Below are 15,342 nucleotides of genomic sequence, written 5' to 3' on the forward strand. Positions count from 1 at the left end.
TGCATTGTTTGACAATAGAACATATTTCCCTGTGATGTGAGCAGCTTTCCAGGCTTCGTGCTGACTGTGGTCCGGCAGCATGAAATGAGTGACAAGTTCCCTTTAGATCTTTTGCTTTTCTCCCTCGAATGAAATTCTCCAAGGTTCCCTGTGTAGTGCGGGTCCTTAGTGATCGGTCTGGTGCTCCGCTCCTACAGCATAATACATGCCGATCTCTATATACGGACTTTCATGCATGATTTTTAGTTTGGTGGCCTCATCAGCAGTCAACCCAGCTCGCCTCTAGTCCGCTGCCAGAATAGCATGTACCGCCATTAGTGCTAACACTAGCTGCTGGTGCCAGCGGCACCCTACTATCAGCTTTTAATCCCCTAGCAACACTCCTACTTAGTCCAGAGTTCCTGACTGGTAATAAATAACCTACATATTGCATCATAAATGGAAAGACTACAATACAGGAAAAGTTAGGTTGGGCCCACACGACCGTATCGTAATATGTTGCATAAAATTTGCAGCGTTTTGCCCACATATGTGTGTTTTTGCGTGCGCATGCTTGTGTATTACTGCCTATTTTAAGCATGCAAAAACGACCACAAGCAGAAAATGATGTCAAATGTTGCGCAACGCCATGGAAACACCCTTCTAGTGCTCAGATGATCACACAGGCGCCATGTTCTTGTGCTTTCTTGTGTTGGGGGGAGTGACGCTCTCTTGGCTTGGCTTGTTTTTTCCACTTTTGCACAGCCACATCCAATGCATCATAGCAATGAGTTTGCCCGTATCGAATGTAGCCATGTCTAGTAGTATTATGGCCTCCGGATCAGGGGTGTAACTATAGGGAATGTAGGGGATGCTGGCACCCGGCCCCAGGAGCCTTAGGGGGCCCATAAGGCCTCTCTTCTCCATATAGGGAGCCCAGTACTATGAATAAAGCATTATAGTTGGGGGGCCCATTATAGATTTTGTAAGTTATGCCTCTGGCTTGGATGGTTGGTGGTCCCTAGAGGCTCCAGCATTGTCCGCCTACAACTTCCTGCTTTCTTTTTTCATTTCCTTCTCATGTCTCCTAGCAAGATGCGTAAAACAAAATTCGCAAGTATGCAAAGTAATTGCGTATATGCATTGCGTTCGGAATGCGCCCATAGAGAACAATAGGGCTCTTGCATACGGAAAAATAGAACATGCCATATTGTTTTAAGAACAGTTTAAATAGACGCAAGTAGAGTGGAACAATGATAAGTAATATATAGAGATGAGCGAGTATACTCGCTAAGGCACATTACTCGAGCGAGTAGTGCCTTAGCCGAATATCTCCCCGCTCGTCTCTAATGATTCGGGGGCCGGCGGCATCGGAGAACGGCGAGGAACGGAGGGGAGATCTCTCTCTCCCTCTCTCTCCCCCCCCCCCCCCCCCCCGCTCCCCACCGCAACTCACCTGTCACCAATCTTTAGAGACGAGCGGGGAGATACTCGGCTAAGGCACTACTCGCTCGAGGAATGTGCCTTAGCGAGTATACTCCCTCATCTCTAGTAATATACCTTCGTTGACGCCCTTTCACACATAACGCTGGCCTGATTTTGATGTGCAGTAATAAAAGTATTAGTAAACTCTTCCAGTAAAGGTCAATGCTGTTTCGCTATAAATGGACTTGAAATGCATTGGAAATGTTTGTGATTACCTTTGCCTGATTATATAACCTCTGGGAAGTCTATCTCTCACCTGGCAGAGTTAAAGATAAAAGTGAATTTGACCAAATAATCGTCATCCCAGCGTGCGGATTGCCTTTCATATCTCTCTCCTCTTGTTCATGGTTATAACTCAGCAATGAGATACGCTGGCAGATCAATCCATGAATACCTCCCACACTTACAAGGAAGTGACACAATCCTCCTGCCTGGAGGCTCCAAATATACTTATCTTTTCCGCCACTTACAGCAATTTCTTGTCAACAAGAAACATGTTTTCTATGATTTTCTCTGACCATGAACGTCTCCATTTCCAGTCCATTTAGAGACGGAACTGGTCTAAAAATTCTTCCAGCTAATGCGTTATTATTTCCTTCATTAGGATCTGGGCTGCTGAGATAAATTATGAAAGAAAATCAATGTCTGCCTATCTGCGGTGGGGCTCGTTCTCGTTGTACAGTGCCGCTCTCTTCTGTGCTACTACCTTTATTTTTGCATGCTGCATCGGCAATCACAACGGTTTTGAAGTTCATGGTACAAGTGGAAAGTATGAGAATGAAAGGGATTTAGATAGCGATCGGCTGCAGTGCATACGGCCGAATGAATTGTATGTATTTATTAATATATGTATTGTATTTGTACAGTCTTCTGCATCGGTTATCAGCTCGGAAGATTCGGCTTGGCTCCTACAAGGAACTTTGAAGTTGTGAATTCAATCTCCAGTAATAAGCAGAATTGGATGACAACAACTTCTAATCCTGCAGTGTGACTTGTATCAAAGAAACTATGAAGTTAGGTGTGCCTCTGTATGAAGAAGATTTCTACTTTGCTTGTTTTCTGACATGTCAGTCCATTGAACGAACTGGTTCAAATAAACAAGTGAGAGGACTTGTGCCCAGTTTTTATTTCTTATTGCTGACGTGGCCACCAACATATTCTATAGCGATATACGGAGACTTATTATCTTGTGCTCACATGACTGATATGTGTTCAAAATATTTGCTCATTAAAGGACATTTTTGGGACTAAACCCCAAATTTTTAGAGGTAGGGAATAGTGTAGCATGAAGAAATGTCTTATTCACCTTTTTAAGTGCCCCCTCCCAACACCGGAGTCCTGGTCCCCACCATTCCATTCCCAGAAGGAGCTGTGGTGGTCATGTGATATTCATTGTGCATATGACAATTGAGCCAATCACAGGATTCAGGGGTGATTTTGGCAAATGTGTCACATGACCACTGAAGTCTGTGATTGGCTGACTAGTCAAGTGCAAAATGAACAACATTTGGCCATCGCAGCTTCTTCTGGAAGCAGAGGGATGGGGACCCCAGCTACTACGGTGCACAGGGGCCTCTGAAGGAGGTGAGTTTGGCTTATTTTTTTCTTGCACACCATTCCCTGCCTCTAAAATTTTATTTTTTTGTCCCAGAAGCCCCTTTAGTACTAAAATGTTTATTATTACACAGATTACAATATTTTCCAACCTATTAGACTGTTGTTATCTGCAGTGACTGCTGGAGAAAGGGGGAGTGCTTTATCTTAAACCCCCGAAATGCGTTGCATCATATCCCTTGTTTGTATCTTATTAATTGTTATTTTTTTTATACTTTTGTTTTATTTTATCTATTTTATATATGATCTGCACTTCCAAATAAACCCAAATAATAACTGTTCATCTGCAATGTGCATTCCTGTCCTCTGGTTCACCGATGTGGATCATTTCACTTTTGGATACAGGGAGTTGACGGTGGTCCACCCAGGACCTACTCACCTCCCTGGTAAACTAAGTTCTCCAGTTTCACTTATTCTCTTATTGGTTACTGTACGGAGGATTGTCCTCGAGTGCATTCTGCCTTTTTTGTTCCTTCCTTATCTCAACCCTGCTGACCCCAGACCATTGGTTTGGATGGACGGCCTTGATTGACACTCTTCATAGTAGATGTCCATAGAGGGCGAGGACTCTTCCCTACCCATTGAGGTGTATATATAAGGCCAACCAGGCTGTCAGGTGTAGTGGTGCATCCCACAGTTACAGGGGCTGCACCACCACACCAGGTGAGTCTGTTCCTGCATATTTTTAATTATTTTTTCAACAAGGACTCTGTTCCTTTTTTGGTACTTCTCACTTGCATACCATGTAATGTAGTTGATGTGTAACGGCCCACACGTGTGTGCTTGGGGACATAAAAGACATCTTTTCCTTCTTTAACCAGCATTGACTTCTGCAGCCTCAGTAGCATCAGGAGGTACACAAGACACATGTTGGTTTGTCAATGTAGGTAGCATAGAGCGTTGTGGGAGCTTCCTCGCTACTTAGCTAGCGTAACTGTTACTGTCCGTGACAGCTTTGTGCTGCTGTCTGGCATTGAGTGTAATTATTGAAAGCCCTGGTGGCAGTGACTGTGATAGCTACACTCTAATGAACAGTATATATGCTCAGTTCCGAATTTGCTTTGACGTGGGCACTACATCTGTGTTGTCTACAATTTCTAGTGTATTCATAAATATGGCATATAGCATTCGGTTAGATTTCCTACCACTGTGGTTACTAGAACACTTCCAAGGTGCCACTGGGTTGTTTAAAAGAATATGCTACATACTGCATGGCACTTCATTTATAGGTCATATTATAGCTCCTATAAGCCTTGTGGGGTACATGCTAAGGGGGCAAGCTCCAGACTTTGCACCTGAGCCCAAATACGTAATGTGGTTCTCCAAAGCCCAGAGGCCAAACCACACCAATCAAATATTGAACCTAGCCTAAGGATACGCCTTCATTATTAAAGGAGCTATAAGAGAAATATGGCTGCTTTCTTCCAAAAACAGAACACATGTCTACAGGTTGTGTGGGGTATCCTATTCACATCTATAGAGCTGAATTCCAATAGTAGAGACAATCTATGGACAGGTGTGGTGCTGTTTCTGAAAGGAAGCAGAAATGTTTTATCTACCCTTGTACAACCCTTTTAACCCTTTCCAATCCACTGTCTGACGGTTTCCTGCATTCTGATTGAGGCTTGTACAGCTCCAATGACAGAAGACGTCCGACAGGCTATTCTTACCGTCTATTGCCAGCCACTCTGCTGTCGGAGCCTCTCTGGCACACACACACTGGCTTTAGCCAGCAGATGGCACCATTGTATAACAGCAAAAAGAGAAAGCCTTTTAGGAAACCCTGGAATGAGAAAAAGAAGTGTCAAAAAAGGAAGTGGGGCTACTCCATTGGGGTCCAGTGGTAGAATGCTGGGGTGTTTTTTTTCAGGTTAATTGTTTTATATATGGCTAGATGGGAGATGTGAACCAATTTTCGGGTGCTGCCAGGGCAATGACTATACAACCTATATGGTTGATCAGTGGTAATTTTGTGGAACGAGAAAGTCTAAAAAGTGGCATGTAGAATGGCACAACCCTACGTGAACAATATGTAATTGTTCAAATATATATAAAAAAAGAGATCCTGGAAAACACTTTAAAGGACCTTCAGTGGTGCCATACTCCGCAACGCTGTTGTGTAATATCCTGTACCGTATGAAAGGTCCCTAGGGTTTCCTTCACACACGTCTCAGCCCATATGGACTGAGGATAACATAAAGATAGTTTTTCCATTTGTATGGAGAACAATGCAAAAAAAAAAAAAAGAAGAAACTGCAACGGCTGTAGTTCTATTCAAAAGTAATCTGATTTGACTACCTCGTGAAAAAAGTGATAAAGTAACTAGCCCTGGGTTTAGAACAGGTGTCTTAACGTTCCGTCGCTTTAGTTATCCCCTCTGACATTTTAATTCTTGCAGGGCAGATACAGAGAAAGTATAATTTATTACTGAGTAGACACAAATCTTTTATAACGTTCCAGAGGGCTCAGGTAAAGCTGCGGGCTACATTTGTTCCGTTGCATATCATTTCCAACAACTCCGCTGCAGCTAATAGATTTTCTCCTATATAATGTACATTACGAGCCACTAAACATTGCCGAAAACATGTTTATTTTATGACCACGTAAAGGTAGTTATACTGGATAACTGCCTGCCTGCTATTAGCTGGGCTAATACGGATGGGGGTGGGGGAGGGGGGCGAATAGATATATGGGTTTAATTAAACGATTTCATCATAAAGCATCTGATCATGTTAAAGTGAAATGTTTGTGTGTTGTAGGCTTGGCTGCAATGTACAAGGGGGGCACCAGAGCTAGAAGAGAGAACAAGATGCTTCACACCGTTATCCTTGCAGGAGCAAACTACTGAAGCACAGTAAGTAGGAAAGTCGGCGTGTTGCTTGTTTGTAAACACTCCGGTTAACATGGTGCCATACTTCATATCTCCGAGCGTTCCATAAAATATGTATTAAATATTAAAGGAAATAAAGTATACACTGGTGATAGCTGCAGTCTACCGGAGGAGCGTCATGGAGGACTAGTACTTTTTCATCAGCCGGCTTGGTTTATGTGATGCAATTGATGAGTTTAATCATTGTTGGGATTTTAGTAGAGCCATGCTAATAAATAAGGAAAACTGTATCATCAATAGATAGGTTGCTTTTGAAATAACTTGAACTTATTTTGACACTTATAAAATATATTTATTGTTTATGTAAAGATGTAGTAAAAGATATTTATATAACATGTAGTAGCTATTAGGCTGGTATTAAGCCTCTCGTCCATGGGGAAATTCGGGCCTGCACGAATTCGCCGTGCAGAATCCCACAGCAGGTCCGTCCTGGCCCGCAGACATGAGGCCAAGAAAATAGATTAGAGTTACCTGTCCGGACGCTACGGGTCTCCCCTCCGTCACGGCCAGATCTTCTTTCTTTGGCCCGGCGGACGTGCTCAGCATGCCGGCAGCGTGCCCCGTGCACACTTTTTTTTTAACTCCTTCTTTCCCACGGTCCCGCGGCACAGCACAAATACAGCTGTGGGTGTGTCGCGAGACCAGACGGCTTCCCTAGGCTTCAATTTTGCCCGTGGACATGGGGCCTTAGGCTGGCTTCATATCTGCATTGGAACCTCCTACCGGAGGTTCCATCTCAGATCCGGTTGAGACCATGGCGTGCATCGCTTTTTTTTCCACCCGAAAACCGAGCAGCTGAGCAGAAAACAAGCTTGTGAGGACGAACCTTTTGAAATCAATAGGTTCTATTCCTTGTGTTTAGCACAAATACAGGCATGTGAAGAATCTCGAAGGACTCGGTCAGACGAGTGTTTTTATTTGCGTGCCTATGTGCGCAAAAAAAATGCGCTCCACAGATGTGCAAAATGCGTGTGACCGAAGCTCTGTGCTTTTTTTTATATACATGTGCCCAAAATAATGTGTGCAGGCCTCAACGGGCAAAGTTTTAGATGTCCGTTCCCTGGAGCAGCTGTGCTTGTAGAAGCGCAGCTGCTCCACGAGGTCCCCACATCACTGAACACTGTAACAGCATTGTCACAGTGTTCAGTGATGATGGGACTCGCCGCGGGCATGAAAGAATCCCCTGCCACAGCTGTCACAGCTGTGGCAGAGGGCCGCGATGCTATTCCATTGCTTTCAATAGGGCTATTGGGAGCTGCCCCTGATTGGTCCCTGCGCTCAGCCAATCAGAGGCAGCACTCACTCACCCATACATGAATTCATGAATGGGTGAGTGAGAGCTGCCTCTGATTGGTGAGGGCTGTGACCAATCAGAGGCAGCCCATTCAGCAGGCGGGGATTTTAAATCCCCGCCTGCTGAATACTACACAGAGCAGTTCAGGAGAACTGCCTGCCGGCCGCGGCTGAACTCTGGCTGCAGGGACAAGGTGAGTATATATATATATATTTTTTATTTTTACACATTTTTGGATGGTTTTCAGGGAAGGGCTTATATGTTTAAGCCCTTCCCGAAAATTCATTCTGCGCTCGCCTACAGCCCGGCTCCATTGAATTTCAATGGACGGACAGCGCTCCTTTGATCAGGCCCGTTTCGCCGAAAACGCTGCTAGCTGCAGATTTTTCTGCGAATCGTCGGCCCCGGTCACGCGATTTGCGAATGCGCATCCGTCATGCGATCCGCAAATCGCGGCAAAAGACGGTCGTCTGACCGAGGCCTAAGGGTGAGTTCACATGTTGCTGATTTTCTGCAAATGTTTGTGCAGATCCACAGCGGACTTCACCACAATGTAAATTCAAATGAAAAGGTGAAATCTACTGCAGCTCCGCACCAAAACCTGACATGACATGTGAAGACACCGTAAAGCTGGAACCAACTGACACTTCCATGATCCCCACGTGCCCAGCACATAAATATCAGTAGGTGTGTGATACCGGCCGAGTCAACCACAAGTAAATGTGAGCAGACACAAAACTATTTGGCTCCACCGGGACGGCTGTCTACCGTCATCTATGGAGGAATGCTTGTGGGCTTACTAAGCTCTTCAGTATCGAGGCACTGTCTGACTTTTAACTTTGACCTTGCCTTAATAGGTTAACAGAGAGAAAATGAGATCAGACCACCACACCGCTCTCTGGAACCTCATTGGGATTCAGTTGTGCTGTTGGTCTGGAAATTTCTATTTACTTCCATGTCCTTACATGAAGGTTTGATTACCAGTGCCTAGAAGAATGGAGACCAGAAAACGTGTTACATCCATCCACATCTATGGGATGGAGGGAGATGGATGCCCTTGGGTATCTCTCTCTGTCTCATACAATTGAATGGAGTGGTTGTCAAGTATGTGCACCACCGATCCATTCACATAGGGTTGCCGGGGTGCGCCAATCTCAGGGTCACTGGGGACCCTAGCAGTTGGAACTCCAGCGATCAGACAGTTTTGTCCTTATCCACAGGAAAGGGAATTAATGCTTTTGATGGCAAAACCTCCTTCACTCTTAGGGCTCAGGTGTACACCGTTTTCACTGTGTGTTTATTTGCATGTTATATGTGTTTTTGCTGCATTCTTTATGCCCGTGTTGTATCCGTGGGTCATTACCTTTTCATACATGCAAAAATAAAAAAATGCAAGAAGACCCAAGTGATGTCAGATATCACAACCCACAGAAAACAGGGTGCATAACCCTTTCCCACCCCACCCCCCACAGTCAACACCCCTAGTTTTTACGCACCCATAGACTTTACTAAGCAATTTTGGTCCATAAATACAGACATGCTGTGTTTTTTTTTCATGCCATATCGGTCCGCGTAAGAAACGTATGTCTGAAACAATTGGGCCTTCCCTATGTTGTGCGCATATGTGCACCAAATAGGCCCCAAGTGGTCTACGTGGGGTGTGCAAATGCACATAAATGTACGCATGAGTATGCACAAAAAGCTGTGCAAACCTGCGCCCACCGCCACCTCGTTTGGCTTAATAGACAATTAGGTCAGGGTGGTGTCATTCCCATGTGAACTAGCGGTGCCTGCGCAAATACGCACAGTAATGTGCGCAGGTACATGTGCAAAGTACTCTCATTCTCTGCACAAAAAATTGCATGGGAGTGAGTGTTAGGAGTGAGTGTATTTTGTAATATGCTTGTGCGACGTCACCCTTAGACAACTGCTTCTTGTGTTAGAATAAAACTTATAAAGTGTAACTGTACTTTCCAAAAACTTTTGACATGTCAAAGGTTTTGATCGCTGGGTCCGGCTGTTGAGAAACCCACCAATCACTGGACTGAGACGGCTGAAGCGCTTGCCGGATTATTGTCAGTACCCACCAGCTGAAGATCAATGGGCTCAATTGAAAGTCTATTGGCCCGTCTGCAGCTAGCGAGCAGTCACCGTGGGTGGTGGACGAGCTCTTCAGCTAGCTCATCCTAGCGATTGGTGGGGTTTAGAGATGAGCGAGTGTACTCGCTAAGGCAAACTACTTGGGCAAGTAGTGCCTTATGCGAGTACCTGCCCGCTTGTCTCAAAAGATTCGGGTGCCTGGGGGGCGGGAAGCAGCGGGGGAGAGCGGGGAGGAACGGGGGGGGGGGGGGAAGATCTCTCTCTCACTCTCCCCCTCCCGTTCCTCCCCGCTCTCCCCCGCCGCCCCCCGCTGACACCCGAATCGCTCGAGTAGTTTGCCTTAGCGAGTACGCTCGCTCATCTCTAGTGGGGATGTTAGCAGCTGGATCCTCAGAGTTAAAAACTTTTGAATTGTCATAGGGACATGTCAAAAGTTTTAAGAAATCGCAGTTACACTTTAAGTGGACATTGCCAGAGTTGTAACTTAAAGCTCCTGGGTTCTAATGCAAAACCTGTAACAGGGCCCCCAACTATGATGCTTTATTCATAGTACTGGGCTCCCTATATGGGGCCTCTAAGGCTCCTGGGCCCGGGTGTAAGCGCATCCCCTGAATCCCCTATAGTTACGCCAGTGGACATTGCCATCCAGTCCCCCTGTGCTCTTACTGCGGCAGAACAGTCTTGTATGTGGTCACTGTTAGCATATATTAAACACGTTTCGGTCAATTAGTGGACAACATCCAATCTGTTTAGCTAATTATTTAGTCCGCATGTTTAATTCCCTTGCATATTGCCTATTTGCCATACCCAGTTGTTACTCATTTGCTTTTCCAGGCCGGTTCCTTGGACACAATTCTTCATTGTTCATTTGTACATTTTTATCAACCACTCCTTGACTTGCTTATTTGCACTTTAATCTTTCTGTGCTTTGATCTACCACATTTTCCTCTAATGTGTGAAATCAGTAGTATGGGAATTATATTTTCTCCCTAAAGGCTTGGGAATGTCACATGCAATTTGTCATTTTGTGGTTTGAGAAAACTGAATAATGTATATTAGTTTGATGATCAGCCACATTATAAAATAACAATCCAGCTGTACTTTTACATGTACTAGTCTACATTTTGTAGCACTCTGGGAAAAGGATCTTAAAAGCACAAGTTCTTCAAAATTATCATGCACTTTTTATTTCAGTGATGTGTACGGAGTTTAACGGGGGTTGTTTCATGGCAAATAACCCCTTTTTATGGGATACCATAGAAATCAGCAGACCTATCGCTGTGATTGGTCAGAAAGGGTGTCGTTTCTGCTTAGGGAAAGCACCTAAAAGGTGTGAGAAGACTTGTAAGGTCTTCTGGGAAATATGCAAATGGGAAGATGGAAGAATACCTCTACAGCTCCATCTATTGGAAGGCAGCATTCTTGCAAGTCAGTATCAGACTCTATAACAAGCCTTGTAACAATGACTGGAAATTGTGAGCTGAAGCCAGAATAACCATACACAGTCATTGTTACAAGGCTCGTTAAAAAGTCTGACACTGACTTGCATGAATGTTGCCTTCCAATAGGTGGCGCTGCAAAGGTATTATTCCATCTTCCCATTTGCATATTTCCCAGAAGAGCATGCACGACCTTACAAGTCTCCTCGTACCTTCTAGCTGCTCTCCTTAAGGAGAAACGATACCCTTCCTAACCCTCATCTATAGGCCTCTCACTAGCCAAACCAGAAACAGACTGCACACTGATGAGGGGCAAAAACCCTGAAACAGCTGTTGTAATTGGTATGACTGTCACTATCTTATGCTGCCCTCAGGGAGGACTTAAAAAGATGGTGACAGGGTCCCTTTAAGCAGGAAAAACCATGATCTGACAAACATTTTCCCTACAACGACAGTTGCGAAGAGAATGCAGTAGTACATGGCAACAAGTCAGGTAAATGGTCCCGTATTATATGTGGATGGCCCAAATCTGCCATGGCGGAAGACAATCTGCTTCAACATAGTCCTACATCTTCCTAAAACTTTGTCCAATAGGCAAAATCATGATTGATGCAGCTCTGAGGGCTTGTAGGGAGGAGGACAGAGGTAGCAATATAGAGGGATGTCCGCCTATATGCAGAGGGTCTTATCTTACAGAATACATACATCTTCAATAGGAAAGTTCTTACTAGATAAGACATGCAGCATGTGTTCTGCATCTTCACCCAGCATTCACAAGATTCTTGGTTGCTACTTTGAGCCAAATTTGATAAAAGATGTATATTAAAAATCCACACCTTGCCTGCATTGCTGAGTATAAGTAGAGAACCCACCTAAGGATAGTGTATACGTCTCCATATATTCACCCCACTCAGAGCTGTAGAATCTGATGTTTCAGGAGGGATCTACAATAAGGTTCTCAGTAATATACCTAGAAACATTGTGTAACTAACTCAACCACTGGTTGTACAAGGGTTCTTGATTCTAGTCCTACATTCTCATTGCATCCTTCTACCTTTAGGGCGCCTTCAGACGACTTCAGCTCGCCGCTGTGGAGCGCATTGGTGCATAAATCAGTCAAAATTATTTTTTTTTATTGCTCAAATTTCACTCTATTGAGCGTGGGTACAAAAAACGAAGCAGCAGGAAAATAGGCCCTGCCGTATCTTTTCTCACATATACAAAAACTACTCGTAGTATTAATTTGCGAGCATCCCATTGGTTTCAATGGTTTTGTTCCATCACATCTTGCGGCCATGGTTTTCCCATCCGCAAAACATGAGGAAATCATGTCTGTCTGTTTTAGCCCTAGGCCAGATTCACATGAGCATATGGTCAATTGCATGCACATGAGTGTAGCGTTTCTCTGATACAAACTATGCTTTTTTTCGTGCGTATTGGCGTATTTTACTGCACTTTTTACACACAAGGCATGTGCATATGCGTAAGGAAAAAATTGATGGAAAAGACTCATTAGTAGAGATGAGCGAGCGTACTCAGAAAAGCACTAGTCGCTCGAGTAATTTGCTTTATCCGAGTATCGCTGTGCTCGTCCCTGAAGATTCGGGTGCCGGCACGGAGCGGGGAGCTGCAGGGGAGAGCGGGGAGGAACGGAGGGGAGATCTTTCTCTCCCTCTCTCCTGCCCGCTCTCCCCTGCTCCCCGCTGCGACTCACCTGTCAGCCGCAGCGGCACCCGAATCTTCAGGGACGAGCACAGCGATACTCGGATAAAGCACATTACTCGAGCGAGTAGTGCTTTTCCGAGTACGCTCGCTCATCTCTACTCATTAGTCTAATGAGTTCCAGATGTATTCTTTTTCCAGCGCAATTACACTGTGTTTAACTCATCTTCAGCATATTTTGGGCATCCCCATTGACTTCTATGGGAACGTTTGGTGCGCAAATCGGAAGAAAAAAAATAGAACATGCTGAGGTTTTTTTTTCTGCAACCATAATGCGCGAAATTCAAGCATGCGAACAAACCCATTGAAACCAATAGGTTCTATCATGCAAATCCGCCTTTGTGAATCTGGCCTTATTGCTGCACAGTATATGTTGGTTGGATTCCAGGGTGATGTCAGCACATTGACTAACTGTTATGCCTTTTTGTGTATTACCCATGTTAATTGCATCCAAGGCTGTTCTTTCATTATCTAAAGTTTGTCTTCTATTACCCAGGAGCCCGCAGTCACGTACTGCCAAACCTACTTTCCTCTGAAAGCACACAGACTTCGAACGTCTAAACTCCGTCCAGGCCGTTTACCATTCCAAATCAGTTGCACATGGTGAATGATAGGGGGACGTTTCTAGATTTGTGATGGTTGGAATGATCATTCATAACAAGCTCCTACACATATATCACTTAGATGGTACATTTAGGCTTTATCTGTTCGTGTTTCTTGCCATCTTCACAAAACGATCCCAGAGAGAATAGAGCTTCTCAAAATGAATATTTGTACTTCTACTTGTGGGCTTTCTATGGTGGGGAACAAATTGTAACTAGAGATGAGCGAACGTGTTCTTCCGAGCTTGATATCCGTGCGGATATTAGGGTGTTCGGGATGTTCGTTATTCGTAACGAACACCATGCGGTGTTCTGGTTACTTTCACTTCCTTCCCTGAGATGTTAGCGCGCTTTTCTGGCCAATTGAAAGACAGGGAAGGCATTACAACTTCCCCCTGTGACGTTCAAGCCCTATACCACCCCCCTGCTGTGAGTGGCTGGCGAGATCAGATGTCACCCGAATATAAAAGTCGGCCCCTCCCGCGGCTCGCCTCAGATGCCTTGTGAGTTAGATGAGGGAAAGTGCTGCTGGTACCGGAGCTGCTGTAGGGAGAGAAATAGCAGTTAGTGTAGGCTTCAAGACCCCCCAAAGGTCCTTATTAGGGCCACTGATAGCTGTGTGTTGGCTGCTGTTAGCAGTGCCTTTTTTTTTTTCTTCTCAAAATCGCCTCTGCAGAGCGTTGCACCCGGCATTAGGGACAGAAGTGTTGGATAGGCAGGGAGAGTGTTAGGAGTGAGTGTAGCCTTCAAGAACCTCAACGGTCCTTTCTAGGGCCATATTTAACCGTGTGCAGTACTGTGCTGGCTGCTGTTAGCAGTGCTGCATTTATTTTTTTTCTCAAAATCGCATCTGCAGAGCATTGCACCCTCCATTGATACTGCAGGGAAAGAATTGTGTAGGCAGGGCCACAACACAGTTATTATTCATTGAATATACGCAGTGGGTCCTTTTGGTGTAAAAAAAGGGAAACGAAATCTATTTGTCCTGCCTCTGTCCGTCCTAAGGGCGGTGGACACGTGTGAGCTGCGTGTACAACGTTAAAAAATCAGACGCACCCAGCTACGGTTTACTGCTGGCTTCGCCATTTGCTTTCCTTAATTGGGAAAAAAATACCTGCTCTGCCAGAGTTAATAACTCTGCTACCCTCAAGTTCTGTGACACATTAGCAGGGACACAGCACAGTTATTAAACTTAGATTATTCATTCAATAGAGGCAGTGGGGCCTTTCGTTTTCAAAAAAGGGAAAAAATTATATTTGGCCTGCAGTCTTGCGCCAATTTATTTCCTGCCTGTGAAATCAAATCACTGGTAATACAGCATGCTGAGGGGTAGGGGTAGGCCTAGAGGACGTGGACGCGGCCGAGGACGCGGAGGGCCAAGTGAGGGTGTGGGCACAGGCCGAGCTCCTGATCCAGGTGTGTCGCAGCCGACTGCTGCGCGATTAGGAGAGAGGCACGTTTCTGGCGTCCCCACATTCATCGCCCAATTAATGGGTCCACGCGGTGGACAATGAGCAGTGTGAGCAGGTCCTGTCCTGGATGGCAGAAAGTGCTTCGAGCAACCTATCGTCCACCCGCAGTTCTGCGCCGTCCACTGCTGCAAATCCGAATCCTCTGTCTGCTGCTCCTCCTTCCTCCCAGCCTCCTCACTCCACTACAATGACACCTGCTCAGGAGCGGGAACACTCCCAGGAACTGTTCTCGGGCCCCTGCTTAGATTGGGCAGGAGTGGTTCCTCTCCCACCAGAGGAGTTTATCGTCACTGATGCCCAACCATTCGAAAGTTCCTGGGGTCCGGGGGAAGAGGCTGGGGACTTCCGCCAACTGTCTCAAGAACTTTCTGTGTGTGAGGAGGACGATGACGATGAGACACAGTTGTCTTGCAGTGAGGTAGTAGTAAGGGCAGTAAGTCCGAGGGAGCAGCGCACAGAGGATTCGGAGGAAGAGCAGCAGGACGATGAGGTGACTGACCCCACCTGGTGTGCAACGCCTACACAGGACAGGTCTTCAGAGGGGGAGGCACGGGCAGCAGCAGGGCAGGTTGCAAGAGGCAGCGCGGTGGCCAGGGGTAGAGGCAGGGCCAGACCGAATAATCCACCAACTGTTTCCCAAAGCGCACCCTCGCGCCATGCCACCCTGCAGAGGCCGAGGTGCTCTAAGGTCTGGCAGTTTTTCACAGAGACGCCTGACGACCGACGAACAGTGGTGTGCAACCTT

At 45.6% G+C, this 15,342-nt stretch overlaps 1 long non-coding RNA gene across 1 annotated transcript in view; it reads left to right on the plus strand.

Annotated features, from left to right (window-relative positions):
* LOC136578781 (uncharacterized) overlaps nt 1-15,342 on the plus strand; it is a 261,537-nt gene that overhangs the window by 229,484 nt on the left and 16,711 nt on the right. Inside the window, exon 4 of the long non-coding RNA XR_010786660.1 lies at nt 5,838-5,932. This is a non-coding gene — a long non-coding RNA (uncharacterized lncRNA). The remainder of the gene's footprint in view (nt 1-5,837; nt 5,933-15,342) is intronic.

Source organism: Eleutherodactylus coqui, chromosome 9, assembly GCF_035609145.1.
Source record: "Eleutherodactylus coqui strain aEleCoq1 chromosome 9, aEleCoq1.hap1, whole genome shotgun sequence".
Lineage (NCBI taxonomy): Eukaryota > Metazoa > Chordata > Amphibia > Anura > Eleutherodactylidae > Eleutherodactylus > Eleutherodactylus coqui.